We start from the raw sequence: 15962 nt of genomic DNA on the forward strand, positions 1-15962 counted from the left end.
CTTCTTTCCTCCAACAATCACTAGCTTGCCATTCTTGACAAATTTCAATTTCTGGTGCAAAGTGGAAGTAACAGCTCCTGCCTCATGGATCCATGGTCTTCCCAATAAGCAACTGTAGGTCGGGTGGATATCCATTACTTGAAAAGTAATTTGAAAATCACTCAGACCTATCTTAACTGGAAGGTCCACTTCACCAATTACCATCTTACGCGAACCATCAAAGGCTTTGACAATTATACCGCTATATCTCATGGGTGTTCCTTTATAAGATAGCTTTGACAAAGTTGACTTCGGAAGCACATTTAGTGACGAACCAGTGTCAACAAGCACATTTGACAAAGCATCCTCTTTGCAATTCATCGAGATGTGCAAAGCCAGATTATGATTTATTCCCTCCTCAGGGAGTTCTTCGTCGCAAAAGCTGAGATTGTTGCAAGAAGTAATGTTAGCCACAATGTGATCAAACTAATCCACAGTAACATCATGTTCTACAAACGCTTGTTCAAGGACTCTCTGTAGTGCTTCTCCGTGCGCTTCGGAATTCATCAGCAGAGACAACACTGAAATTTTTGAGGGGATTTGGAACAGTTGCTCTACCATATGAAACTCGCTCCTTTTGATTAGTCGGAGTACCTCATCATCATCATTGGGTTTCAAGTTGCTAGATTTACCAGACTTATCTTTTGAAACACCAATCGGATCTACATTAGGCACCTCCGCCTTCTTACCAACAATTGTTTCCTCTTTATCCTTTGGGAACACCGACCCAAACACTCGACAACTGCAGGTCACCTTTGTAACATCAGCAATGCTTACCACTGAACTAGTCGTAGGTAACGGGACCTCTTGAGCATTCTTCATCACTGTAGCATTATACTGATACGACTCAGCTTTATCAGATGAATACGGGACTGGGCCCGCTAACCGTATTACCAACGATGATACTGATCTTTGACTGTTGTTTTTACTGGAGTCATACTGGATTACCAACCGCTCTTGTTGGCTGAAAACGGGCACTATGACATTTACGTCGTCATCTACATGATGGGATTGACCGATTTGGATCATGCCTTCATCCATCCGACGTTGGATGTCCTTTTTCACAACTTTACAACCTCTCGGGTTAACACTACAAACAGCACAACCATCACTGTCGTGCTCACATTCACTTACCAAACAGATATCCTTATGCATTTGCACTAAGGACCTCCTGATAAAATGCACATCAAAAAATTTGAATTCTCCAGGACAACCGTCTACCATATTCACAGAAGAGTTCCCATGAGCGGGCAAAGGGTTTTCTTTCACATTTGGCGCACGGTCCTCAAAGGACACCATACCACTCTTCATAAGCTTCTGAACCTCATACTTCAATGGATAGCAGTTTTCAATGTCATGTCCGGGTGCTCCTTGGTAAAAAGCACAACGGAGTTCAGGTTTATACCACCAAGAAAGTGGTTCTGGGATCTGCGTCGGGTTTCTTGGTTGAATTAAGTTCTTGAGAACTAACGAGGGATACAGCTCTGCATATGACATAGGAATCGGGTCAAAAGAGACCTTCTTCCTCTTAAAATTCTGTTGATGATGATTGTTGTTGGTATTGTTGTTGTTGTAGGTGTTCGTTCATTATTGCGGTTGTTGTTGTTGACATTGTTGTTGTTGAACCGGTGTTGTTTGTTGATTAGAAAATATCGGGATAACGGAAGATACTTGATGGTGATGGTGTTGATGGGATGTTGGATTCCTTCTGATCTGAGGCCTCCCCTGCCTCCCACTGATTACTACATTTGTCTAACTATCTTTCTTCTTGCTGAAACTACTACCATACCTCTTGCTTGTTAAAGCCTCATCTTTTGACAAGCGTCCCTCACGGACTCCTTCCTCAAGCCTCATCCCCATGTTTACCATTTCGGTAAAGTCACTGGGGGAACTAGCAATCATTCGTTCATAGTAAAATAAACTCAGAGTTTTCAACAAGATCTTTGTCATCTCTTTTTCCTCCAAAGGAGGAGTGATCTGGGCAGCCAACTCCCTTCATCGCTGCGCATACTCTTTAAATGTCTCCTTGTCTTTCTGAGACATAGACCTCAGCTGGTCTCTATCTGGCTCCATGTCCACATTATATTTATATTGCTTGACAAAAGCCTCCCCCAAGTCATTGAAAGTGCGAATACTTGCACTATCCAATCCCATGTACCAACGGAGCGCAGCGCCAGTCAAACTATCTTGAAGGTAGTGAATAAGCAATTGATCATTGTCAGTTTGAGTAGACATCTTGCGAGCATACATCACAAGATGACTGAGCGGACAAGAGTTCCCTTTATACTTTTCAAAGTCACGCACTTTGAAATTCACCGGGATCTTGACGTTGGGCACCAAACACAACTCGGCAGCACTCTTTCCAAACAGGTCTTTACCTTTCAGCGTCTTCAATTCCTTGCGCAACTCAAGAAACTGATCTTTCACTTCGTCCATCTTCTCATAAACATACGGACCCTCAGACGGCTCGAAATGAAAAATGGTATCCTCTACGCGAGGCAAAGTGTGCACAACGGGAGGTGGCACAGACACGATCGGGTTAGATGCCGACATGGAAGAAAAGGTAGGCGCAAAGCCTTCTGGCACAAAGTTGAACGGTATTCCGCACGGGAATCCGGCAGGCATAGTTGGCGCGAAGTGGGCGGCAGCCGCAGGCACGGTAGAGGTAACCACTTCTGAAATAACAGTCCTCGCGGGAGGAGTTGCAAGCGTTGGAGAAGATTGACTTTGGGCGGCAAGAACTGACTCCACCATGGCAGTCAAGCAGGCGATTTTGTCCTTCAACTCTCTGTTCTCTTGCTCTAGGTGCTCCATGATTCTCAGATGATTGATTCGGGTATTATACCGGTGAGTCAGCTTGGCTAAAGCAAAGAAGAAACACCAATCAGACATCTAGCGAAAACCTGCTTATGCAAATGATGCATGAAATGCAATGCTTGATTGTTTTTATTTTCAAGGAACTTACTATATCATTTGCAAATATATATTTAAATGGAAATTGCAACAATCTCTTTTGATTTATATAAATTGGAAGGATTACACTGAGTACAATTTCAGAAACCAAATGAAAAATACAAGAGAAAAGGAGACTAGTCATCCTAAGGATCCCTAACAACAATCTCGGACTCAAAAGAAGCCTTCATTTGAGTCTTCTCGAGGAGAAGCTGGTCAACAATCTTCTTCCAAGCAACGGAAGGCTGAGGCATGCTAAAAGATGAAACCTCTGGCTCTCTTTGTCTCTTTGTCACTCGGTCTTAAAGTAGCTCAATAAGTGCATCTTTTTCCATAGACTCCAATTTCAACTCTTCATGCTTCTTGCTCAAAGCACGGAAACGCTCTTCCCACATATCCTTCTCTTGCTTCATCTTGATGAGCGTGTCTTCCAACTCCTCTACATCTTGGTTAGGGAGAGTTAATGGCTCAACCACAACCATAGACATAGGTCTCTCACAAGGATAAGGCATCTTCAACTCCAAATCTCTCTTCTTCACCCAAAGAGTGTAAGCTTCCAAAGCTATACAATTGCACGGACCAAGCTCGGATCTTCCCTTCCTATGCACATTATGCCAAGCATGCATAATCTTCTGCTTCAAATGTTGGGGATCTTTACCCTCTTGATAGAAAAGATCTTCTAGAAAAGTGTTATTAGGTTTGTCTCTCAAGGGGAACCCAAGTTGACGACGAGCCAAAGCAGGGTTGTAGTTAATTCCTCCTTGTGTACCAATGAGAGGCACATTAGAGAATTCACTACAACTATCAATAATCTCCAAACTGCTTAAAGACGGATCATACCAAACTATATCATCATTAGTGAGAGACAGAAGTCTCTGAGACCATCTTAGACATTGTTTGTTCTCCATAAAAGCAGGTGTCTGAGGCAAGTGCGAAATAAACCACTTCTACAGAAGAGGAATGCAATAGACAATAGTTCCACCACCTTTAGAATTCCTTAGATGCAAAGAGAAATACATATCACCCAACAAAGTAGGCACAGGATTCCCAATCAAGAAAAGTCTAATGGAGTTAACATCAACAAAACCGTCAATGTTAGGGAACAAAGCTAATCCATAAATGAGCAACACAAAGATAGCTTCAAAAGCGTCCACACTACCGGCTTGAGCAAAAGCAGTAGCTTCCTTGATGAGGAAAACAGATGACAACCCAAATAACCCTCCCTTCTTCACCCAATGAGCCTTTATCTCAGACTTCTTCAAGTGAAGAGTTTCAACAATAATACTAGATCGGGGAATCTCCTCCAATCCACTAAAAGACACTATACTAGAAACAGGTATCCCCAAAAGATGAGAATACTCCTCCAAGGTAGGCACAAGCTGAAAATTTGGGAAAGTGAAACAACGGTAGAGAGGATCATAGAACTGCACCAACACACTCAAAATTCCTTCAACCACATCAACAAACAAGATGGACAAAAGCTTCCCATGACATTGTTTAAAGTCCAAGGGATCTAATACAAAAGATGCTAGCTTCCTTAACTCTTTCAAGTCGGGACATCTGAAACTGTACTTCTTAGTGTTCCTTCGTCCATAATCCATGGTCTGAAAATATTTGATACCTTAGTTCCTTGAAATTTTTGTGTGATGAATGTTATGATGCGCATGAATGCATGAATGCAATAATAAAAAATAAGGGATCTCACACAAGGCAAACAAAGGTCAAGGGATGAATCAAGTCATTGTCAAGATCAATCATCCATTTTGGTGGATTATGATTTACACCTTATCAACACCCAAGTTCCATTGATATTGACAAGACTTGATTGGATCAACCAAGAATCAAGGGTTTGTTGCAAGTCACGAGCATGGAGTGTGGATAAGAACCATCCCAAAGGAGTGAACTAAGGATAAAAACTTGTAGATCATGTTCTAAAAAGTTCCCAAAGTCTTAATTCCATCTATTAGATATTACAGGTTAAGATGACTGACTCATCGACCTATAATATTCTCAAGAGAAACTCGTCTGAGTGTAGTATCGCGTGACAACTGTTATCAAGTCTACACTTGAACAGTTTCCGCACTACGTCCTAAATAGGCCAAGGGGGGTATATGTTCTACGGTCCTCATCTTCTCAGACCCAAATTAGAGATAGTAATGCCTAACCACAAATACTTGTGCGACATTTCCAAATCCAAAAGAGTCTCCACTAAGTAGATGGGTCTCAAGCCAACTTGTTAAGGACTACTCCTCACAAGTCGAACATGACTATACCATCCTCCTATCTTAATTGCACTCAAGTTCGGGTTAGAACTTATCTCACCACTAAGAGATCACCAAGCACAACAAGCAGATTATATCACACATACACATATACAAACATCACATATATATACAAATATATACACACAAAAAGTAGGCTAAACCCACTGGAGACTACTCCCCAGCAGAGTCGCCACTTAATTTCTGTAGCGATAAATTCATGATCATCAAGCTATGGATAAGCAACAGATCAAATAACAAGAGTCACCACCGCGCTTTATTGTTTCCAAGGGAAAGGGGAAAAAGTACGAACAAAACCCAAAAGTAAGAAGTTTTCAAATCAAAACTAAAAAAATGTCAGAGATTACAGGTAAGAGGGTTGGTTACACAGAGGGAAGGTGTTAGCACCCAAAGTGTCCTAGGTACTCCTAGGGAGCCCTTTTTGTGTGCATATGTATTTGGTACAAAATGATGTTCACAAACAAAATAGAATGGGGGGATGAGAAAAGAATTCATTAATTATATTTTTGTGTTTGACAAGACCTTCGGTCTTGTGCCTACGTACCAACATAAAAATGAGGAATCAAAACCTCGTAGTTCGTGATACAAATTTCAAAATGGATGCATTGCTTTTAATAGAAATTAAGTTTGAAAGGCACAAAGGCCTAAAAATGGTTTGAATGAGTTAGTTCTTTTTGGCTTTTTGAAAGTTTAAGTCAAGTATAGTTAAGTTTACTTACAAGTTTGATTTAAGAAAACAAGTTTGAAAATGCAATGGCATAAGGCCAAAGTTTCTATCTTTTTTTGCAAAATGTCAAAGTTTAGAACAAAATAAGTTCAATCAAAGAAGGTTTTGAAAAAGGAGGGAGAGATTTTGAAATTAAAGAAATGGGGATAAGATGAAGAGACTATCCTATGTACAGAATTAAAAGTTTAGAGTTGAAAAGATCTGACCAAGTGGGTAGCAATCCAATTGACAATAATGTCAATAGAAACCCATAATTCCCTTGGACTTTTAGAATCAAGAAACACACAAATGCACAATTATATTATTTTGAAGAGCAAGGCATCAAATAAAGATGGCCACATCCAAGCTTATCCATTCCATGATCTTCTTCAAAGTAGCCCATGTAACAGATGAATTCCACAAGTCACAGGTGTAGCAACCTGAAAAATACAGTGTGTGGAAAAACAACCGGCGAAAGAAAATGACAGAAGAGTCGCCACCGTGCGTTATTTATCCCAAAGGAGGGAAAGGAAACGCTCGAAGTAAACCTGAAAAAGGAAAGGACAATACGGGGTCTCGCAACCAAATCTTGGGTTCGGGAGTCGGTTATGCGAAGGGAAGGTATTAGCACCCCTACGCATCCGTAGTACTCTACGGGATCCACTTTTGTAGTTCTTGTCTAAAGGGTGTGAGTTTATCTTGTGCTGTTTACCAAAAAAAAGGTTAACTGAAAATGACTCGCGCGGATGTCGCATCCACTGCATACGTATCTCATCTGAATATGATAATCAGAGTCTTCGTAGCTAGGCTGACCTATGGGTTGGGGGGATGTGTGCTCGCTAAGACATCGCGTCTTATGCCTACGTATCTCATCTGGAATGAGAATCAGAGTAAGCCGTAGTTCGGCTGACTACGGGGTTATGGAGTGGGTTTTGGACGAACGACGTTACTACGCAATCTACCGGATGCTCGACCTTTGGAGACTTACTCACCTGTAGTAGAAGGAGTAAACGTGTGTTTAGGAGAAGAAAAATCAATGAAGGGTTAGGGTTTGGTGAACTCATGCAAAAAGGCAGTCCTTGACGAAGGAACCTGTAAAAAACACACAAAAACATTGCCTCCTATCGAGGTCTTCCATCTAGGAAAGCAGTAAAATGCGGGAAAAATGTAAAAGTACCACGCGGATAAAGATCCGAAGTAACAGCAGTTAGAGGAATGGGAAACCCAGGGATCCTTCCAAGCTAAACACCATCAAAGAAAGTGAGTCAGTATAGGTAATCGGAATGAAACCTCCAGGGGGTATCCCACAAATAAAGTGGAAAACCACGCAAGGTATCCCTGCAAAAGTCATGTGAGCCCTCACAAAAACTCAACAAAAGGGTTAGTGAAACACGATAAGCATTTTTTTCATGGATAACAATATGGTTTCAGAAACCTCAAACCCTGTGGCATACACTTCAGAAATTAAACGATTAATCATTCAAGGCATTATTTATACATTCATACATAATTATGACCCGTGGGAAAAAACCTAATGAAATTCATCCATCATACCTCAAACATTCAGATGATCCAAATTAAGAGCATAAAGGTAATGGGAATAAGGGCAAACCTGATTGGAGAGCTTGATTGAAATGGAGTGGCACCCGTGAGGTTTACAAAACAATCTTTAGGGTTTATGTGAGGCAGAGGTGATTCGGTGTAGTTGAGTTCCCTTCAGGGTTTGGAGGCTGCTCTGAGTTCTCTGTCAGGTTTCTCTCCAGGTTTTATCCAGGGTTTTGTTTCAAGGAAACCCTAGAGTATTTTGCTTCTCTTCCTTTTTCTCAAGTGAAGCCTTGGTATTTATAGACTGAATTTCATGGTTTTGTGGGCTCAAATGAGAGAGACCCAAGTCCAAAAATTTTTGTTATATTTTATTTATTTATTTATTATTATTATTATTTTATTTTATTTTTCGTTTTTTTTTTCGTTTTTTTTTTTCGTTTTTTTTTTCGTTTTTATAAATAAAGCTTCTTGGATCTAATTCTAATTGACATGATGAAATACAATGTATCTAATGTTAAATGACCTAAAAATGAATGCATGCATGAGGTGTAAAGTGTATGCTTCCAGAAAAAATGAAGGGTAAATTTTGGGGTATTACAATTGCCCCAATTCAATCAACTGGAGACCTGGAAAGAAGATAGCAGCGGCTTCCGTGCTTTCGAGGTATCAAGGGATTGAATACAATAAAAGCCCAAAAATTTGCACTGAAGTGAAGTGAAGTAACAATGTCTGTCAGAATCGGCAAATAGGTGGTCTTGAAAGAAGAATCCGTCTGGTACGGTGAGAGTCAGTCTGAATACTGAAAAAGAATGTTAACTTGGATACCAAAATAAATGGTAACACAGAAATAACCATGGCCTGAATGCCGCTCATCAGTCTGAATACTGGAAATGACTTCGATCTGAACATCGGGAGATATGAGATTATTAATATCGGTCTGAACACCGAGAGGCTGGCCTGAATGCCACAAGTTGCGTCGACCTAAACGTCGGAAACTTCTTCGATCTGAACATCGGAAAATTGGCCTGAATGCCACAAGTTGCATCGACCTGAACGTCGGAAACTTCTTCGATCTGAACATCGGAAAACTGGCATGAACGCCACTTCGGTCTGAATACCGGAAACTGGCCTGAACGCCACTTCGATCTGAATATCGGAAATTGGCCTGAATGCCACTTCGGTTTGAATACCGGAAACTGGCCTGAACGCCACTTCGATCTGAATATCAGAAATTGGCCTGAATGCCACTTCGGTCTGAATACCGGAAAATTGGCCTGAATGCCACTTCGGTCTGAATACCGGAAAAACTTCATGCCTGTCAGCATCGGCAGAAATAGGAAAAGATAATAGAGGCGGCGCATAAAGGTAAGTCATGAACAATCTTCAGTCTGAGTACTGGAAATAACTTCTAGCTTATCACTTGGGATACCGAGAATGTTTTATGCTTACATGCGTATGTTTGAATTTTTCGATGGCGTAATGCTCCATGAAAATGGAAATGCTACGCGATTCGGAAGGATGCAATGCAATATGATTCTACATGCAGGGATGCGAAATGCTAGGTAGAATGCCAAGCTGAGGCAAGGGGATCTGCTGGGGAAATGATCACCATCTTCTGGACCCTGGCAAGGCTGCTGGAGATGCAAAGCGCAAAAAATTATATGGGGAAATGACCCGCCACACGGTGTTCTAGCAATGACGAAATGCCGAGATTCAGACTGGGGAGAGAACGACACTGAAAACCTGCTGTTGGGGAAAGCGATAGTGGTTCTGGCAACCACGATCTGCGAGAGATGACTCAGCAGGGGAAGCAAACACTGATACGGTACCGAGGTTCTGCTTCAAGGAAAGAAACCATGGATCTGGAATTGGGATTATCGATCTGGCCTCGAACTCTAAGGAGCAGCCACTTCTGCTGGGAAGATACAGTCTGGCACTGTCAACTCCGCTGGGGATATATAGTCTGGCACTGTCAACTCTACTGGGGAGTGTATGTCCTGAAACAAACGCTTGGGGAAGTACAGTGGTGAGAACCTGCTGGAGATTGAAGAATCCAACACTCTGATCAGCTTTGCAGGGATAAGACACCGGATTCGTCTGTTGGCGACTTCACTGGGGAAGATATTCACGATCATCTGCAGGGGATTTTAAGGAAATGCCCCGAGGGTATCTGTTCTGAATAGACGATCCAAAGCACTTAAAATTTACAGCAATTTTAAATGTTTATTAAGCATGTACCTGTAAAGCTCTTATGTGTCATGATGCAATGTTTATCAAAAATTCGGACGTCATTTTCGCAAACAAAACAGTAAAATGAAAATGAAAATAGAGATATACTGAATAACATGATTTTATTGATTGAATGGCCTCTGAATAGGCATTTACATCAGGAAGCAATCCCTGGAAAGAGGTAATCGCACAAAAGATAAAAACAGAAATTAATCTAATGGCAATGTGAAATGGATTTCTATTGGGTTCCAATTCTGCTATGACTTGCCCGTCTTCAAGATCCTCCAGATGATCAGCCTTCTGAAAAGGTGATTGGACTGTTTCCTACCTTTCGAAAATTTCCAGTCATCGACATGAGATGAGATTCAGAACTAACTCAGAACGCAGTCATTCGCTTAATCCCTAACTTTTGCCTGGATCGCCCTTTTCGGGTTTTCAATCCACCGGGATACCCATTTTTGCCTAAGTTGCCTTTTCAGGTTTCAACTTACCGGGTGTACGATCTTTTCATTTTTAATCCCTAATTTTTGCCCGAACCTTTTCATTTTCTTGGTTCGTCGGGATGCCCATTTTTGCCTGGACTATTCTTTTTACTGTCCAGCGGGTCTATTTTATGCGAAGTATTTTTTAACTGCGTCTGAGTTCACAGGGGAAGTGAAGTTTTCACCATCCATAGTTGCAAGCATTAAGGCCCCACCATCAAAAACCTTGGTGACAATATACGGTCCATCATAGTTAGGAGTCCACTTGCCCCTGTGATCTGTCTGAGGAGGAAGGATCCTTTTCAACACTAAATCTCCGACTTGGAAACAATGAGGACGCACTTTCTGATCAAAGGCTCTCTTCATCTGACTCTGATACAACTGGCCATGACAAATGGCTGCCATTCGCTTCTCTTCGATAAGACTCAACTCATTGAACCTCGTCCGAATCCATTCGGCTTCGTCTAACTTGACATCCAACAGGACTCTTAGAGAAGGAATCTCCACTTCAACAGGTAGGACTGCTTCCATACCATACACCAGGGAGTAAGGGGTTGCCCCAATCGACGTACGTACTGAAGTACGGTACCCATGCAAGGCAAAGGGTAGCATCTCATGCCAATCTCTGTACGTGACGACCATCTTCTACACAATCTTCTTTATGTTCTTATTTGCCGCCTCAACAGCGCCGTTCATCTTAGGGCGGTAAGGGGAAGAATTGTGATGCTGAATGTTGAAGTCCTGACACAACTCCTTCATCATTTTGTTGTTGAGATTAGAACCATTATCAGTAATTATTCTTTCGGGAATCCCATAGCGACAAATGATTTCTTTCTTGATAAAACGGGCAACCACATGCCTGGTGACATTTGCGAACGATGCTGCTTCGACCCACTTGGTGAAATAATCGATGGCAACAAGGATGAAGCGATGCCCATTGGAAGTAGTCGGCTCAATCTTTCCAATCATGTCAATGCCCCACATAGCAAATGACCACGGCGAAGTCATCACATTCAGAGGATTTGGCGGCACATGCACCTTATCAGCATAAATCTGGCATTTATGACACTTCCGGACATATTCGAAGCAATCGGATTCCATGGTCATCCAATAATAACCCGCTCTCAACAATTTCTTAGCCATTGCATGTCCGCCGGCATGAGTACCGAAGGAACCTTCATGAACTTCCTGCATTAACATGTCCGCCTCGTGTCTGTCCACGCATCTGAGCAAAACCATGTTGAAGTTCCTCTTATACAGCACATCGTCTTTGTTTAAGAAGAAACTGCCTGCCAATCTTCTCAAAGTCTTTCTGTCATTGTTGGATGCCCCTACAGGGTACTCTTGATTCTTCAGAAAGCACTTGATATCGTGATACCAGGGCTTGTCATCGACTACCAGTTCAGCAGCAAACACATACGCGGCCCTGTCAAGGCGCATCACATCGATCCTGGGAGCATGGTTCCAACGAATTACCTTGATCATGGAGGATAGAGTAGCAAGTGCGTCTTCTATCTGGTTCTCATCACGAGGTATATGATACAATTTTACTGTTGCGAAGAAAGTCAACAGTCTTCTCGTGTAATCTCTGTAGGGGACCAGAGTGGGCTGGAGAGTATTCCAATCACCATTCACTTGATTGATCACCAGAACTGAATCTCCGAAGATGTCCAGAGTCTTGATTCTCAGATCAATGGCTTGCTCAATACCCAAGATACAGGCCTCGTACTCAGCTTCATTATTTGGGCACTCAAAAGTCAAACGAGCAGTGAAAGGCATGTGGGCACCTTTCGGAGTAGTAATGACAGCGCCAATTCCACTTCCTCTAGCATTGACAGCCCCATCAAACAATAAAGTCCACTTTTCGTTTGGATCAGGTCCCTCCTCAACAACTGGCTCTTCACAGTCTTTCATCTTGAGGAACATGATGTCTTCGTCTGGAAAATCAAACTTCATCGGCTCATAATCATCAATCGGTTGCTGGGCAAGATAGTCTGACAGAATACTCCATTTGATGGCTTTCTGGGATGTATACTGGATATCGTACTCTGTCAGTACCATTTGCCAACGAGCCACCCTTCCGGTGAGAGCTGGCTTCTCGAATATGTATTTGACTGGATCCATCTTGGAGATCAGTAGGGTTGTGTGAGACAGCACGTATTATCTCAATCGCTTAGCAGCCCATGCAAGTGCACAACATGTCTTCTCAAGCATTGAGTATCTCGACTCGCAATCTGTGAACTTCTTACTCAAGTAGTAGACGGCATGTTCTTTCCTACCTGTCTCGTCGTGTTGACCGAGAACACAACCCATAGAATTGTCAAGTACTATCAAGTACATAATCAGCGGTCTCCCTGGGACTGGAGGCATAAGGATAGGAGGATTCTGCAAATACTCTTTTATCTTCTCGAAAGCCCTTTGACAATCTTCATTCCACCTGATAGCCTGATCTTTCCTCAGCAATTTGAAAATTGGCTCACACGTGGTTGTTAGGTGAGAGATGAACCTTGCAATGTAGTTCAACCTCCCTAAGAAACTACGGACTTGCTTCTCTGTTCTTGGCTCAGGCATTTCTTGTATTGCTTTCACTTTGTCAGGATCCACCTCAATCCCTTTTCCGCTAACAATAAAACCCAACAATTTTCCCGATCTCACCCCGAAAGTGCACTTGTTCGGATTAAGTCTCAGTTTGAATTTCCTTAACCGTTCAAACAATTTCTGCAGATTCACCAAATGTTCTTCTTCTGTCTGAGATTTGGCTGTCATATCGTCCACATAAACCTCGATTTCATGATGAATCATATCATGGAACAGAGTTACCATAGCTCGTTGATATGTTGCTCCGACATTTTTCAGACCAAACGGCATCACCTTGTAGCAGAAGGTGCCCATGGGGTTATGAAAGTTGTCTTTTCCATGTCCTCTGGTGCCATCTTGATTTGGTTATAGCCAGAAAAGCCATCCATGAAGGAGAATACCGAGAACTGAGTTGTATTATCCACCAAAACATCGATGTGAGGTAATGGGAAATCATCTTTAGGGCTAGCTCTGTTCAGATCCCGGTAGTCGACACACATCTATACCTTTCCATCCTTCTTAGGTACTGGGACGATGTTTGCAACCCATGGCGGATAATTGGTGACTGCTAGAAACCCTGCATCCAACTGCTTTTGCACTTCTTCCTTTATCTTGACAGCCATCTCTGGTCTTGTTCTTCTGAGCTTCTGCTTGACCGGAGGACAACCTTCTTTGAGAGGCAAGCGGTGTACCACGATGTCTGTGTCCATCCCGGGCATGTCCTGATAAGACCAGGCGAAGATGTCAACGTATTCTTGCAGCAATTCAATCAGCCCTTTCTTCACATCATCTCCCAAAGCAGCCCCTATCTTGATTTCTCTCTTGGCGTCCTCGGGGCCGAGATTAATCACTTCAGTAGGCTCTTGATACGGTTGAATGACCCTTTCTTCCTGTTTTAAGAACCTGGCAAGTTCTTCAGGGAGTTCACAGTCTTCATCACCCTCTTTTTCAGCTTGAAAGATTGGATTTTCAAAGTCGAAGCGAGCCATAGCAGAACCGTTATCAATAGGATCCGGTGACGTGCATCTGCATGAGTGATGGTATGTGCTTATGAGTGTGAAAGAAAAAAGTGGAAACTAAACAAAACATTGCCATTTTTTTTATTTTGAAAACCTGCAAAAATAGAAAGACAGGGAACGAAATATTTGAATGCAAAAAGACGTCCTTTATTTATGATAAAAAATGCAAGTGTCACATAGATGAGCCCTACAATGAGTCATTACGCCCTGGGCGGAACGTAAGACTTGGACATGCATGAATAAACAAAGAAAATTACTCCTTCAGAAAAGTGACTTGGGCAATCTCCTCAGAAGACCAATTGTTGATGACTTCGCCCGGGATCCTCGGACGCACCCAGTTGTCGATGTCACAATCACTATCCCCATCTTCATTGTTGACCGCAGAGACCTCACTGGGAATCACAAAATTAACAGGAACAACATCTGCGAATTCATCAGTAGCATCTTCAAACACTTCTTCCTCAACCCCTTCCACAGACTCTTGGACAGACAAATCTTCAACCTGGAGGATACCTTTGTCGAGCAAGGCCTGGATACCTTGCTGAAGCTTCAAACAACCTCCACTCTGAGTGGCACAATCCAAACAATCCTTCCCACAACCGGGGAAAACATCGGCCTTCAGCAAGCATCCTTTGATATCCAACAACGGAGTCTTCAGCTTCAACACATCTTTGACGGGTCTGGCTTCCCCTTCCGTCATATTAACATTCCCACCACCATGCTGCGGCATGGGATTGTTGACGACATTAGGAGCCGGTGCAAGGTTGATGGCTTTTGAATCTATGAGGTCCTGAACTACGTGCTTAAAAGCTTTGCAGTTCTCAATGTTATGGCCAGGTGCCCCAGAGTGGAAACTACACCTAGCGTTGGCGTCGTAACCCACCGGAAGTCTACCAACAGGAGGAGCCAGAGTGCGCAATTGCATAAGTTGTAGTTGTTGAAGACTAGAAAGCAACTGAGCGTACGACATTGGAAGGGTGTCGAAACGCCGGTCCATCATCCTTTGCCTCTGTTGATAGGCGGGTCTGTTACCCGGTTGTTGCTGCTGTTGGTACTGAGCTGGTTGAAGTTGTGGTTGTTGTTGTAGTGGTGCTGCAGCTGGAATGGTCACAGCCGCAACATACGGTTGTTGATGATAATTCTGGAAACTGTTCCTTCTAACACCTCTGTTCTGATAGGAAGTCAAAGAATTCACTCCCCCCTCTCTCTGCTTATGCCCTCCAATGAACGACTTTTTTTACCCCTGATGAAGATCCAACTCCATTTTGGATCTTGCAGGTCTTTAGGTAATTCTCCACCCTCTCTCCGGTAGAGACCACATCAGCAAAGTTGGAGGCATTACACCCCACCAGACGCTCTAGATAAGGTCCAGGCAGCGTATTCATGAACATGTTGGCCATTTCCTTTTCCAACATAGGAGGCTGAACACGGGAAGCTATCTCCCTCCAGCGTTGAGCGTATTCCCTGAAGCACTCATTGCTTTTAAGAGACAGATTCTGAAGTTGAGTTCTGTCCGGAGCCATGTCTGCATTATACTGATACTGCTTTACGAAAGCCTCCGCCAAATCCCTCCAGCAACGGATGTGGGCTCTATCCAGCCTCATGTACCATTCCAAGGATGCCCCAGCCAGGCTGTCCTGGAAGAAGTACATAAGTAGCTTCTCGTCATCAGAGTATGCAACCATTTTACGGAAATAGGCTTGCACGTGAGTTTTGGGGCAAGAGCTGCCATTGTATTTGTCAAAGACCGGGACTTTGAATTTCGGTGGCACTCTCACACCTAGGACCAGCCCCAAGTCAGCAACATCTACTCCCAGAGGATTCTGTCCTTCCACAGCTTTCAGCCTCTCCTCTAATCTTCTAAACATGGGGTCCATGCCATGGCCCATGCCAAAGTCTTCCTGAAGTAGGGGGAATTGATCGGCCTGATCATCATGGACGAGCTGTTGATCAAGGTTGACATGTGGGATCGGGATAGGCCCCGGTCCATTGGGACCATTAGCCTCTCCCGCTGGAGGATCATCCAATGTCTCTGGTTGAGTAGCGGCGGGATTCCTCTGCATCATCTGTCTGAGCTCTTGCTGTCCCTGAGCCACCCCTTGAACCACATTCATGAATTGGGTCATGCGGA

The sequence above is a fragment of the Lathyrus oleraceus genome, chromosome 7, assembly GCF_024323335.1.
Source record: "Lathyrus oleraceus cultivar Zhongwan6 chromosome 7, CAAS_Psat_ZW6_1.0, whole genome shotgun sequence".
Lineage (NCBI taxonomy): Eukaryota > Viridiplantae > Streptophyta > Magnoliopsida > Fabales > Fabaceae > Lathyrus > Lathyrus oleraceus.